Source organism: Bos javanicus, chromosome 2, assembly GCF_032452875.1.
Source record: "Bos javanicus breed banteng chromosome 2, ARS-OSU_banteng_1.0, whole genome shotgun sequence".
Lineage (NCBI taxonomy): Eukaryota > Metazoa > Chordata > Mammalia > Artiodactyla > Bovidae > Bos > Bos javanicus.
The window spans coordinates 129,078,518-129,091,796 of NC_083869.1; the positions used below are offsets into that span (position 1 = coordinate 129,078,518).

The 13,279-nt window shown below is 46.2% G+C and overlaps 1 long non-coding RNA gene across 1 annotated transcript in view; it reads right to left on the reverse strand.

Annotated features, from left to right (window-relative positions):
- Positions 1–488: 488 nt before the first annotated feature.
- The window catches only part of LOC133233558 (uncharacterized), a 28,272-nt gene continuing 15,481 nt past the window's right edge, over positions 489–13,279 (reverse strand). Inside the window, exon 2 of the long non-coding RNA XR_009731753.1 lies at positions 489–9,172. This is a non-coding gene — a long non-coding RNA (uncharacterized LOC133233558). The remainder of the gene's footprint in view (positions 9,173–13,279) is intronic.

A 13,279-nucleotide genomic window follows, 5' to 3' on the forward strand; every position in this document is an offset into this window, starting at 1 on the left:
GGTAAAGAGAATATTACGTTCTGCTGTAAAGGGAACATCAAACCCTCCCTCTTGGCAGTTTTGTTCTGCACAGCTGTAGCCACTGTTCTCTTCCTCAATGGGCTCATTTTTCTGAACTGACTACATTCACCTTTGTTTCACATCCTTCAGACATGTTCAGTTGGTGATTTTACTTAGGCATGGCATCTTTCTGAGTTTCACAGACTGGATTTGCCCTCCTCAAATGTGGTGATGCAAGTGAAGACCGCCAGCTCCAGGGAATGGTGTCTGAGATCCAAAGTCCACACCTTTCATAGACTTGCCTTGAAATCTGATTCAATTAAACTCTCTATTAACTAAGGCTATTAACTGAGGCCTTCTTGTCTAAGAGAGCAAGCTCAAGCATTCTATAATGCCCTTGAAGAGCAGTCCACTGAGAATCTGTATGTAATAGGAGGAAAAAAGCTACCATAAAAATTAAAAAAAATTTTTTAATTAAAAAGTAATAAGGATATACTTTGCTACTCTTATACTATGAATTTATACAATCTGTATCCAGGTAGAAACCTAAACACCTTCCCTTAGCTCTTGTTCACATTTGTTACATCATCTATCACAATTTGAAACTGCCTTATTTAGTGGTTCATGTTTTTATAGTCTCTTCCCACTATGTAAGCTCCATGAGGCATCACTGTGGCTAAAGCTACTTAGAACATAGTATGCATTCAATATTGACTGAGTTGAATGAAAGATCTACTTCATGAATTTATTGTTTGGACTTAATGAGACTATGTGTGAACATACCTGGCAAAGTGCTATTAACCAACAATGTTTTCTTAACCCTCACCATTTTACTTTCATTCAATGCTTTCGAACTGTGTTGTTGGAGAAGACTCTTGAGAGTCCCTTGGACTGCAAGGAGATCAAACCAGTCAATCCTAAAGGCAATCAGTCTTGAACATTCATTGGAAAGACTGATGCTGAAGCTCCAATACTTTGGCCACATGATGTGAAGAACCAACTCACTGGAAAAGGTCCCGATGCTGGGAAAGATTGAAGGCAGGAGGAGAAGGGGACGACAGAGGATGAGATGGTTGGGTGGCATCACTGACTCAATGGACATGAGTTTGAACAAACTCCAGAAGATAGTGCAGGATAGGGAAGCCTGGCATGCTGCAGTGTATGGGGCTGCAAAGACTCAGACACAACTGAGCAACTGAACAACAACAAATCCATTTTACAGATAAGGAAATTCATGCTTTGGAAACTTAAGGGACACCATGCCCTTAGCCCCAGAAACTGGGAGTGTGGGTGTGGTCTTTGCTGAAAATGCCCTTGGAAGGAAGTTGTAAGATCTGAGAATGCCCTTGGAAGGAAGTTGTTAGAAAAAGTGTGAGATAAATAAAGGCAGCTTGCCCGGAACACATAGGGCTGTACAATAAAGAGAAGGAAAAGAGAAGAGGGAGGGAGGAGAAGGAGAGATTGATTGGATTCAGTCTGGATCTATTAAATTTTCACCCCCACTATTAGCAAAGGTTTAGGAACCTTCTGAGTTTGGGTATCCACAGATTCTCAAAGGGGTCCATGTCTCCCTTATCTCTTTGAGAAAACAAACTAACCAACCACTGGGTTAAGTAGAGAAGAAAGCAGCACCACAGCCAAGGTGGGGAGAACTGCTGCTTGTTGAGTGCCTTCTAAGCGGCCCTGCTCTCTGCTACCTTCATGTGTCCTCTCTCCACTTTCCAACCATCTCAGGAGGCATTTTAAGGATGGAGAACCCAAGGCTCAGAGAGGCCAAGCAACTAGTTCAAACATAGTAAATGACAAACCCAAAACGTGGGCCAAGGTCTCCTCAGCTCGGAAGCTCATACTTACACGCCATGGCTGAACACCTGGTGCTGGTGACCTCTCCCTTCTCTGACGCACTGCTCACCTCTGGTGAGGCCTGCTTCCTCATCTGTTAACTGAGGAGGCCCGATGTATCAAAGCAATGATAACAACAACAGGGGTGGTAACATTACTCCCATTTCTTGGCGCTTACAATGTGCCAGATAGTATGCTAATCAATTTGCAATAACTATCAACTCTACCTAAAAACAATCTTGCAATATGGATATCATATCATCTCCATTTCACAGATAAGGAAACAGGATGTGTGACCTACCCAAAGTCAGAGAACCTGTAAGCAGCACAGCCAGCAATCAAAGCCAGGTTTGTCCAGCACCAAAGCTCAAGCCCTTTGACCTTAAGCTGCCTGCTTTCCCTTGCCAATGAGGCCGCTTGGCAGGACACCATCCAAGCAACACACTTCATTCATTCATTCACTTCGGCATCGGTGTTGGAATGGACCCAGAAAGGGGGAAGACAGTACTAGATGAGTTTTGTGAGGAAGGCAGGGGGCAGATTATGGAGGGTTTTAGAGACCATGCTAAGGACTTCGTATTTTATTGTTGGGTAGGGGGATGGTAAAACCTATCAATTAATTATTTTAACACTATAGACAATATATCAAGAATTAAGGACTATAATTTATTTGATAGTCTGCTTTAAAACAAACTTAACAATCCCTTATGACAGCCATTTGATCAGAGACTTTAATCATCTTATATACGACAGTGCACACACACACGCACACACACCCACACACCTTTGTTTTTCTTCAAAGCACTTATCAAGACCTAATAGACAGTTGATCCTTAAACAACACTGGAAGGTTAGGGGTGCCAACATCCCTCAAAAATCTGTGTATAACCTTACAGTCAGCCCTCTGTATCCATGGCTCCCCATTTGTGAATTCAAACAGCCTTGCATGGCAAACAGGGCAGTGTAAGTATGGGAAAAGTCTGCCTGTAAGTGGACCCACGCAGGTCACACCCATGACGTTCAGGGCTCAACTCTATTTTATATAGTGTCTGCCTCTCCATCCCTAGAATATAAACCCCATGTTCGCTGTTTTATTCATCATCACCTACCACAGTGGCTGGCACACAGCCGGCAGTCAGTAGATATTTACTGCATGAACAAATAACAAAGGTATGTCATACGCCCCCTGCAGAGACAGTCTACGTTCGCTGTCTATGCTCGTTCATCTCCTCAATCAATATGAATGCTAGTTTCTATTCTCACCACTTTACTGAAAATAACTTTTCCAAGGTGATCAGTAAAATCCCAATTGCAACGCCTGAAGGTGTCTTCCCTGTGGCGGACCTCTCTGCTTTTTCTGACACTGGTGATTTCTCCCTTCTGGGCAACTCTGCTTGTTGGCTTCCTTGACACTTCCTCTCCTGATTAACTCCGAAGGTTTCTGACTGTTCCTTTTCTGTCTCGTTAATGGCTTCCTTTCCTACTTTTCCCAGGTTCAGTCCTGGGCCCACGACTATTACGGTACTACACTGTCTTTGGGCATTCTCATCTATTTTCATGGTTTCCATCACCAGCTATTGACTGGTGATTCCCAAATATAGTCCCAAACTTTAGACTGCCTGAATGGAGAGCAGGATCTATGTGGACAGACATCCCCCATCGATGTCCCCCATGGCCCCACGGCTCAGCAGATTCAAGATGGAACTTGCCATCTTCGCCTCCTTTCCTCTGGTGAGCTAGGAGCTGCTGAGACCAAGATGACTGGGAACACTGATACCCCAGGACTTCCGCCTACTCCTACCTAGAGGAGGGCAAAGATGGGTGTTTAGCCTGGGAGGAAATGCCGGGAAGCACCAACACCAAGACGGCTGCCCCGTAGCTGGTCTATTAGAGGCTCAGGCCCTCAGTCTCGAGGACTGCATGTGCCCATCGGCTCTGCTCTGAGCCCTCATCCTGGCTGTTTGTTGAGCATCTCCATCTAGGCGGCCCCAAGGGCATCTCAAATGCAAAATGTGCAAAACTGGCCTCATTGTCCTTCTTCCTCATCCTTTCCCACATCTACATCCAGTGCCATCACCAGTTTCCAGGAGAGAAACTGGAAAGTCCTTCCTGACTCTTTTCTCTCCTGTCACATTTAATTAATCCTGGTGATTTTTATTCCCTAATATCTGTTGATTCCATCTACTCCTCTAAAATTCTATTGCCCTGAACCCTTCTGGGCTCTTAAAAGACATCTGTTCTCTCAGACTCTCTGAACACTTCTCTAACAATTGCCTAGACTCCTTTTATTTGTGGAAAGGGACATTTTTATGCAGAGCAAGGACCTAGCAAGAGTTTTCTTTTCATTGAGTTTCTTTGTACAGCTAACTTCTTTTTATGTCAAGTAATAATTATTTTTAAATTTTGATATGAAGTTTCATTTCCTTCTAAATAAATTTACTTAAGTAAAAAAAAAAAAAGTGAATCTCTTTACATAAAAATTAACTGGGTATTTAGTAGTATCTACTTGGGCTTCCCACGTGGCTCAGTGGTAAAGAATCTGCCTGCCAATGCAGGAGATACAGGAGACACAGTTTCAATCCCTGGGTCGGGAAGATTCCCTGGAGGAGGAAATGGCAACCCACTCCAGCATTCTTGCCTGGAGAATCCCAAGTACAGAGGAGCCTGGCGGGTTACAGTCCATAAGGTCAAAAACAGTTGGACATGACTGAGTGACTGAACACACACGGTAGTAAAAATCATGAAGGTAGTTTAAGAATGTCAGAAGTGGAGAAAACACTAGGATCCAAAACCCAACAGGGAACATATTAGCTGGAGCCATATGAAACTGATGGTATCTATTTTTGTTTTGACCTACAAAAATGACAATTTCATATGGCTCAGCCTACAAAGTCCTGGGAATTTCCTGGTAGTCCAGTGGTTAGGACTCCAGGCTTTCACTGGAGGGCATGCATTCAATCTCTAGTCAGGGAATTAAGATCCCACAAACCTCAGCACGGAGCTAAAAACAAACAAAAATAACCTTAGAAAGCGTTATGCTTTCTAGCCCCTGCCTATGTTCCAGCACAACCAACTGCTTGCCACTGTTCTGCACATAGCACGTCATCCATCAACTCTGTGCCTTTGCCCAAGCCAGTCCTTCCACCTGGACACCCCCACACTCTTAGGGCTCAGATGTCACCACCCTCGGGAACCTCCCTTGCTGTCTGCCCCCTGAAGCATGGGAGGCGCTCCCCCTCAGTGCTTCCCCGATGCAGTCAGCATGTGTCTGCACATTTGGGTCTGTCTCTCCAGCTAGTCTATGAACTCCTTTAGGGCAAGGACTCTTCTTAAATGAAACTCTGTAGCCTCTGCCTGGCACACAGTAGCCCCTCAGTTAATCTGCAACCAACCAAGTGAGTGAGTAAGCGGAGATCTATAAAGAAGGGAGGCCTAATTCTACCTAGAAGGCCAGACGAAGCTTCAGAGAGGAATCATTTGACATAGACCTCCTTGAAGGATGAAAAGGAAGGAATTTACTAGGTGAGGAGTGAGTGCAAAGACACTGCAGGTAAGGCAATAGCAGGCATAAAGGGACTGGAGGTCTGAGAGAGTCCACAGTACTGGAGGAAATGCAAGGATGGCTCCAGCGGAGGGTGAAGGGAGGAGAGACAACGGAACAGGCGGTACTCAGAGTGTATACACCCCCGCACCCAATTTTGGTCAAGGTATCCCAAACTGATAAACACATCCACCAGTTCTTCCCATGGCTGTTGTTTAAAGGGGTGTGAGGCTGGCGCATTTCTCTACCTTGAAGACAAAAAAGATCATCTGAGCACAGAAGCAGAACCAGCCGTGCAGAACTACCCTGTTCAAACCAGCGTGACCGCCCTGCAGCCCTCAAGGAACTCACTCTCTAGAAAAGCAGCTGTGTAACCAAGAATCAGAGAGACCGCCACCACAGAGACCAGACTGGACGGGCAAATCCACAGGAAGACCACTCCTGGGAACAGAGTTGCCCAAGACAGGCAGATTGATTCAGAGACATTAGATCCTCTACCACCAGATAAGACATCCCTTCACCTAGCAGGAAGGCAGACTAGTTATGGCAAACACAACAAAAACCAAATGGGAATCTTAGTATTGTTAGGAGAAATGAATGTTTTAAATATTTTCTCATTTAAAGGACAGCCTTTTTTATTACTGTCCCCACTTGACAGAAAAAGAAGCTGAGTTTTGGTGAGGCAATGAGAACCACTGGGACTGAAATCCAGGTCTCTGACTATGAAAACAATGCTTTTCCCACTTGAACACAAAAGAGGCTTCACTTCAAAACTGAAACCAGTGAAGAAGGGAGGGGAGGACCCTGTGACACGGGGAAGAGGGTACGTTCAATTCCACATATTAACATGATGTGCACAGACTACCAAGTGAGCACTCAGACCTCAGGCTTATGGTCCTCAGCCTCCGGTCAGGATAATTCCTAAGAAGCTGGCTATCAGAGTTCCAATCTCTCCCCCTTTTAAGCTCCAGTACCTCCTTCAGCAAACATTCCCCTAATCACCTACAAGAATCACTGTTCCCTCAAGGCAAGTCTTTTTACTCGTTTCTAAGTTCCTCTTTTTACTTCCTGGTTTTAAAGGGGCAAGACACAGACAAATCTCTCTTGGTTTGTATTTGCACCAGACTGGGGGTGGTGTGCCTTGAATAAGTTGATAGCTAAATCAATACTACTTGTGCTTGGAACTGCAAAATAAAGAAACATCACACACTGGAAACAGGGCTTGATTCATTCAAACCCTTACTGAGTTCCTACTCTGTGTGTAGCAGGCAGTGTGCTTGGTGCTGGCCCCCTCAGGTGTGCTGCTGCTGCTGCTAAGTCGCTTCAGTCGTGTCCGACTTTGTGCGACCCCATAGACGGCAGCCCACCAGGCTCCCCCATCCCTGGGATTCTCCAGGCAAGAACACTGGAGTGGGTTGCCATTTCCTTCTCCAATGCATGAAAGTGAAAAGTGAAAGTGAAGTTGCTCAGTCGTGTCTAACTCTTCGAGACCCCATGGACTGCAGCCCACCAGGCTCCTCCGGCCATGGGATGCAGACAGCCTCAAAGCTATAAGGAGTCCAGTCTAGTGGGTGCGATGTTATTCAAAAGAAAGATTCCATTCAGTTCAGTTCAGTTCAGTCGCTCAGTCGTGTCCAACTCTTTGCAACCCCATGAATTGCAGCACACCAGGCCTCCCTGTCCATCACCAACTCCTGGAGTTCACCCAAACTCAGGTCCATCGAGTTGGTGATGCCATCCAGCCATCTCATCCTCTGTTGTCCCCTTCTCCTCCTGCCCCCAATCCCTCCCAGCATCAGGGTCTTTTCCAATGAGTCAACTCTTCACACGAGGTGGCTAAAGTATTGGAGTTTTAGCCTCAGCATCAGTCCTTCCAATGAACACCCAGGACTGATCTCCTTTAGTATGGACTGGTTGGATCTCCTTGCAGTCCAAGGGACTCTCAAGAGTCTTCAGCACCACAGTTCAAAAGCATCAATTCTTTGGTGCTCAGCTTTCTTCACAGTCCAACTCTCATATCCATATATGATCACTGGAAAAACCATAGCCTTGACTAGACGGACCTTTGTTGGCAAAGTAATATCTCTGCTTTTTAATATGCTATCTAGGTTGGTCATAACTTTCTTTCCAAGGAGTAAGCATCTTTTAATTTCATGGCTGCAATCACCATCTGCAGTGATTTTGGAGCCCCCAAATATAAAGATTCCATTAGGGAAGCCCTAAAACTATCAGTGACTACAGCCTGATCTGAAAACTTGAAACAAAAATTCTGAGAAAGAAAAAACTTCTATAGATACATAAAGAGATGTTCAACCTCAGTAGTAATCAGGGAAATGCAAATTAAAACCACAATGAAATACCATTTCAAACCCACCAGATCGAATTAGTACCTGATAGCAATACCCCCATGGACTGCAGTCCACCAGGCTTCTCTGTCCATGGGATTCTCCAGGCAAGGATCCCGGAGAGGGTTGCCATGCCCTCCTCCAGAGCAATACGAGGCCAGCAGACCTGAGGCTGCAGAACAGTACGCTTGGCCAGGTGCTGAGGAGCACAGGTGGAGCAGGCGTTTAGTAAATGTTTTGCTAATCCAAGAACAGAAAAGCTGGAGCAAAGATAGCAAAGCGGCAGCTCATGGGCTACATCTGGTCTGCTGCCATGCTTTGTTTGCCCTCGTAGTGTTTACAAAATTGAGCTAATTGCCAAGAGTTAAAAATCAGAGATTTCATAACTTCTCTTGAAAACTGGTTAACAGCTAACCGTGCTTGGCCAGTCCAGCAGTAGCTGAACCCCATCTCCCACCGCATACCCTCACTCTCCCACCCTCCGGCAGGGGGGCTGCTGCACCCGCTTCCATCACTTCAAGCCCCGAAGCATGCTCCCCCTCAACTGAATATCAAAGGAGACACATGCCCAGGCAGAAGATCCAGCAACTGGTATTACCAACTCTGCAACGGGGCCAGGATCCACATCCAGAGACAATCTCCTCAGCAAGATATTTACATACCATTAATCTAAATCCTTGGTGGTTCAGACAGCAAAGAATCTTCCTGCAGTGCGGGAGACCCAGGTTTGATGCCTGGGTTGGGAGAATTCCATGGACAGAGGAGCCTGGCGAGCTACATCCAATGGGGTCGCAAAGAGTTGGAGATGACTGAGCGACTAAAATACAACACAACCCAAATCCTTACAACCCTATTAGAAACCAGAACTCAGAGAAGTTAAGAAATTTGCCCAAAGTGTGGCAAAGCTGGAATGGAAACTCAGGAATCTCTGATTTAGCTAGTATTGATTAAGCACACTTGCATACTTAAGCAATTTTAAGGGTCGTACATGAACTAATAATTCTCACTGCAACCCTATGAAATAGGAACAGTTATTATTTCCATTTTACTTATGAGAAAATGGAGGCACAGAAAGGCCATGGCTTGTCAAAGGCCACACAGGTAGTAAGAGGCAGAACAGGGGTTTGAACCTGGTCATTCATTGAAGAGCCTGAATCTCAGGGCAAGGCTGACAGGCCTCTGGAGCACCGTGAGAACAAACCCTCACGTCCCAGATCCTGGGCCTCACCAACGCACAGTTTAGGGCCTCCCTTTCGAGACAAACATTTAGTGCTGGCCTTTAAGAAGAAAATGGAATACCACATACCATCCTGTCAAGTATTACCCCCACTTACCAATATACCATGGAGCTCTTTCCAAATGAGCATGGTCTCCCATGTCTATGAACATGTCCTGGTTCGCTTCATTTATCTCCCTATAAGCATCAGTCTCCAGTTTTTCCTTACTTAAAAAAAAAAAAAAAATTGATATAGCAAAGATCCTTGTCCACCTAAATTTGTGCATTCTGAGTAGAATTACCAGGTTAAGGTCATGCATGAATAAGGTTTTGACAGATATTGTCAAGTTGCCCTCCAGAGAGGCTCGATTAACGCACATTCCCAATACCATACTAGCACCTGTTCTCCACGGCCTTCCCTCCACTGGGTGTATTTCTTCTACTGCTTTCTGGGCACCATTCTCAAGCTGTCTTTCTTAAGCTGCTTCATTATTTTTATGAATCAGTTTATGAACCAGTGTGATTATAACTATTAAAAGAACATAACAAAATAATCTATGTCCAGCCAAAAAAGGGGAAGGGGTCAGGAAACATACCCAAATGATGGCAGTGACTGGATCTGTGTGGGCATGATTAAATTTTCCCAGTATTTTCCAAATGTTCTTAAATGAGTGTTACTTTGATAGTAAGGGAAAACTTCTCCCCTATTCCCCTATGCTCCCCTATGCTCCCCTATGCTCCACTCTAATTTCTTTATTTTTTTTAGGCCTAGATTATGTCTCTGGGGCAGCATGGAGGAAAGGAACTAAAGAGACATGCCAGCAGTCAGATTTTGTGGAAGAAGTGTGGTCTACCCCTCCCCGCAAGCTCAGGTGGACAGTGAAGGTGGGAAAGAAGAAAGTAGCTAGAATTCCTCAGGGCCTGAGGCAAGATGCGAGGAGATTAGGGAAGTCAGAAGGCCAGTAAAGGAGCAGACAGCTGTTTATAGAGGCTCGTTAGGTTTACAACGGGAGAAGGCAATGGCAACCCACTCCAGTCCTCTTGCCTGGAAAATCCCATGGACGGAAGAGCCTGGAAGGCTGCAGTCCATGGTGTCGCTGAGGGTCAGACACGACTGAGCGACTTCACTTTCACTTTCATGCACTGGAGAAGGAAATGGCAACCAACTCCAGTGTTCTTGCCTGGAGAATCCCAGGGACAGGATAGCCTGATGGGCTGCTGTCTATGGGGTCACACAGTCAGACACAACTGAAGTGACTTAGCAGCAGCAGCAGGTTTACAAGGCCAGGGAAGTGAAAGTGAAGTGAAAGTGAAGTTGCTCAGTTGTGTCTGACTCTTTTCGATCCCGTGGACTATACAGTCCACGGAATTCTCCAGGCCAGAATACTGGAGTGGGTAGCCTTTCCCTTCTCCAGGGGATCTTCCCAACCCAGGGCTCAAACCCAGGTCTCCCACATTGCAGGCGGATTCTTTACCAGCTGAGCCACAAGGGAAGCCCTTCCTAAAGCTGCGCCTGCCAGTATTTCAGATTCCAGGAAACAGCCCCAGTATTCACCTAAGTTTTTCAAACCTGAAGTGAGGAGGCCATCCTAGATTCTCACGTGTCCATCCCAGCCACCAGATCTTATTGACTGTATCTTCCTAATCTCTCCAAATCCATTTACTTCTCACATCACGCTAGCTGCGGCTCTCACTGTCTCTCACCTGGATCGTTAAACTGTCAATACTACCACCTCTAAACCCAATCTCACTCATTTCCCGTCAAGTTGTCAATTCAAAGCATTTCCGACCCACTAGTATGATTTGGGGAGAACATTTTCATGGAGTGTGGCCTGTAGCCCTGATTCTTAGTCTGGGCTACACATTTAAATCACCCAGGGAATTTTTTTAGGTGATTTCAATGCACCAAGTGCCCACATCCTGAGATTCAGACTAAACTGGTTCAGGGTAGGGCCCTAAAAACTACGGATTTTTAGTTTTTAAAGCTCCCCCAGGGACTTCCTTGGCAGTTCAATGGTTAAGACTCCGAACTTCCACTGCAGGGCCAGGAGTCCAATCCCTGGTATGTGTGTGTGTGGGGGCGGGGGGATGGGGGGAGTGGGGTGTGGAGGGTGGGAGCTTCCCCAATTGATTTTAATGTGCAGCCAGGGCTGAAACTTGCTGGCCTCCAGGTTCCCCTGTATGGTGTTGAGGAACTCGAAGTCATTCAATCTTCCAGCAAATACTGAGCATTTGCTATGTATTAGATGCCTCACTGGCACGGAGGCCGAGTGACGAATAACATGTGCTCCTCATGAAACCTACGGTCTATCAGGGTCAATCTGGGGCACTTAGTATTCTAAGCCCTCGTTCTGCCTCCTCCCACCTCCCACTCTTTGTTCTAGTCATCTTGTCTGATTCGGGATTCCCCAAACTTGCCCTCTAAGCTTCAGGGCCTATGAATATGCCACTGTCTCAACCCAAAAATCTAGGCCCCAGCCTCCTGGCCTAGTTGAGACTCTGTTTGAGAACCACTTCCTCTGAAAAGCTTCTACCAAACCCCAGCCCCAGGTCTGCCCAGATTAGCAATGCACTCAGCTCTGTATCCACAGTTGCCATGGCCCATTTCATTCTCTGGCACCCTCACTAGACTGTGAGCTCCTTGACGCCAAGGTTAGTGACTACACTATCTCTGTATCCCCAGTGGAGGTGCTAATTAATTGTTTGGTCAATACATAAATGAGTGAACTTGAATGATGAGAGGAGGGTCTTTATAAGAGGTACCCACCTAAGACAAAGTTTGGTATGAACAAGGTATGAGCAGATAGGAGGCTACTTAGAGGAGGTTTACAGCTTCAGAGGCTTCCGCTTCAAGGAAGCCAGGCTCTGGATGAAAGTGAATGTGAAGTCGCTCAGCCATGTCCGACTCTTTGCGACCCCATGGATTGTAGCCTACCAGGCTCCTCCCTCCATGGGATTCTCCAGGCAAGAGTACTGGAGTGGGTTGCCATTTCCAAGTTCAAAAATAGACAGCTTTGCAACCACCAGGGAGTCAGATAGATACATGACATAGTATCAAAACTGAGTACAAAAAAAAAAAAGCCAGTGGTAGTTGACTTTTCCCTTACTTCTCTTTGAAGAAGTGGCCTGTGTGGACAATACAAAGGTTTAAGAGAGGATCTGTGTTCTAACCTGGCCCTTTCCTTGTTATGTGACTGTGGGTTAGGTCTACCCTCAGTATTTGTAGGGCCAGTAGCAGGAGTGCAAATGGAGGCCCACACTGGTTCGTTTAGTCACTAAGTCGTGTCCAACTCTGCGACCCCGTGGACTATAGCCCGCTAGGCTCCGCTGTCCATGGGCTTTTCCAGGCAAGAAGACTGGAGCGGGTTGCCATTTCCTTCTCCAGGGGATCTCCCCAACCCATGTCTTCTGCGTCTCTTACACTGCAGATTCTTTACCACTGAGCCGCCTGGGAAGCCCAAATATCTAAACGTTATCAATTAAACTAATAGACCATTTAAATACAGTCTCTATTCTATTCTCCTATTTTGATAAATACATCTTCATAGTGACCTAGAAGCCTAGGTTTGAATTTTGAATTCTCAAGTGTTCTTGGGAATACACTGGCATAAGAAGAACTGTTTCTCTTCCCACCAGTGGCGGGCAGAATAATTTCCCAAGATGTCCACAGCCTAATCTCTGGAGCCTATGAACAGGGTATCTTACATGACAAAGGGAATTAAGGCTGCTGATCACCAGACCTCCAGATAGGGAAATTATCCTGGTGGGCCTAATGTAATCACAAGGATCCTTCCAAGTGAAAGAGAGAGAATCAGAGTCACAGAAGATGTGATGACGGAAGCGACAGGACTGCTGGCTTTGAAGACAGATGGAGCCGGCCACAAGCCAAGAAACATGGGTGGCCTCTGGAAGCTGGAAAAGGCAAGTAAGGGGATTCTGCTCTAAAGCCTGCAGAAAGGAGTACAGCCCTGCAGACACCTGGACTGTAGCTCAATGAGACCCATTTCCGGATTCTGGCCTCCAGAAATGTGAGAGGATACGTTTGTGACAACGTTTTACAGCAGCAACAGGAAACTACTCAACGGTCTAGGCGCTGCCGTGATCCAGGAGGCCTCACGTTCACCTGCGGGCCACACCAGTCACAAGTCCTAAGTGGCTGCCCCTTGGCCACTGCAACACACCAGTGTTCTCTGGAGGAGGGACCCAGGAAAGAGGCTCTAGAAGAGAGCTGGGGCCATTTAAGCAAGGAAGTGTGGGTTTTCTGTACTTGTGGTTGGCCTGGAAGCAGGTATGGGCTCTGGGATGAGAGTTCCTGGGTCGAGTGGGGAGGCCCAC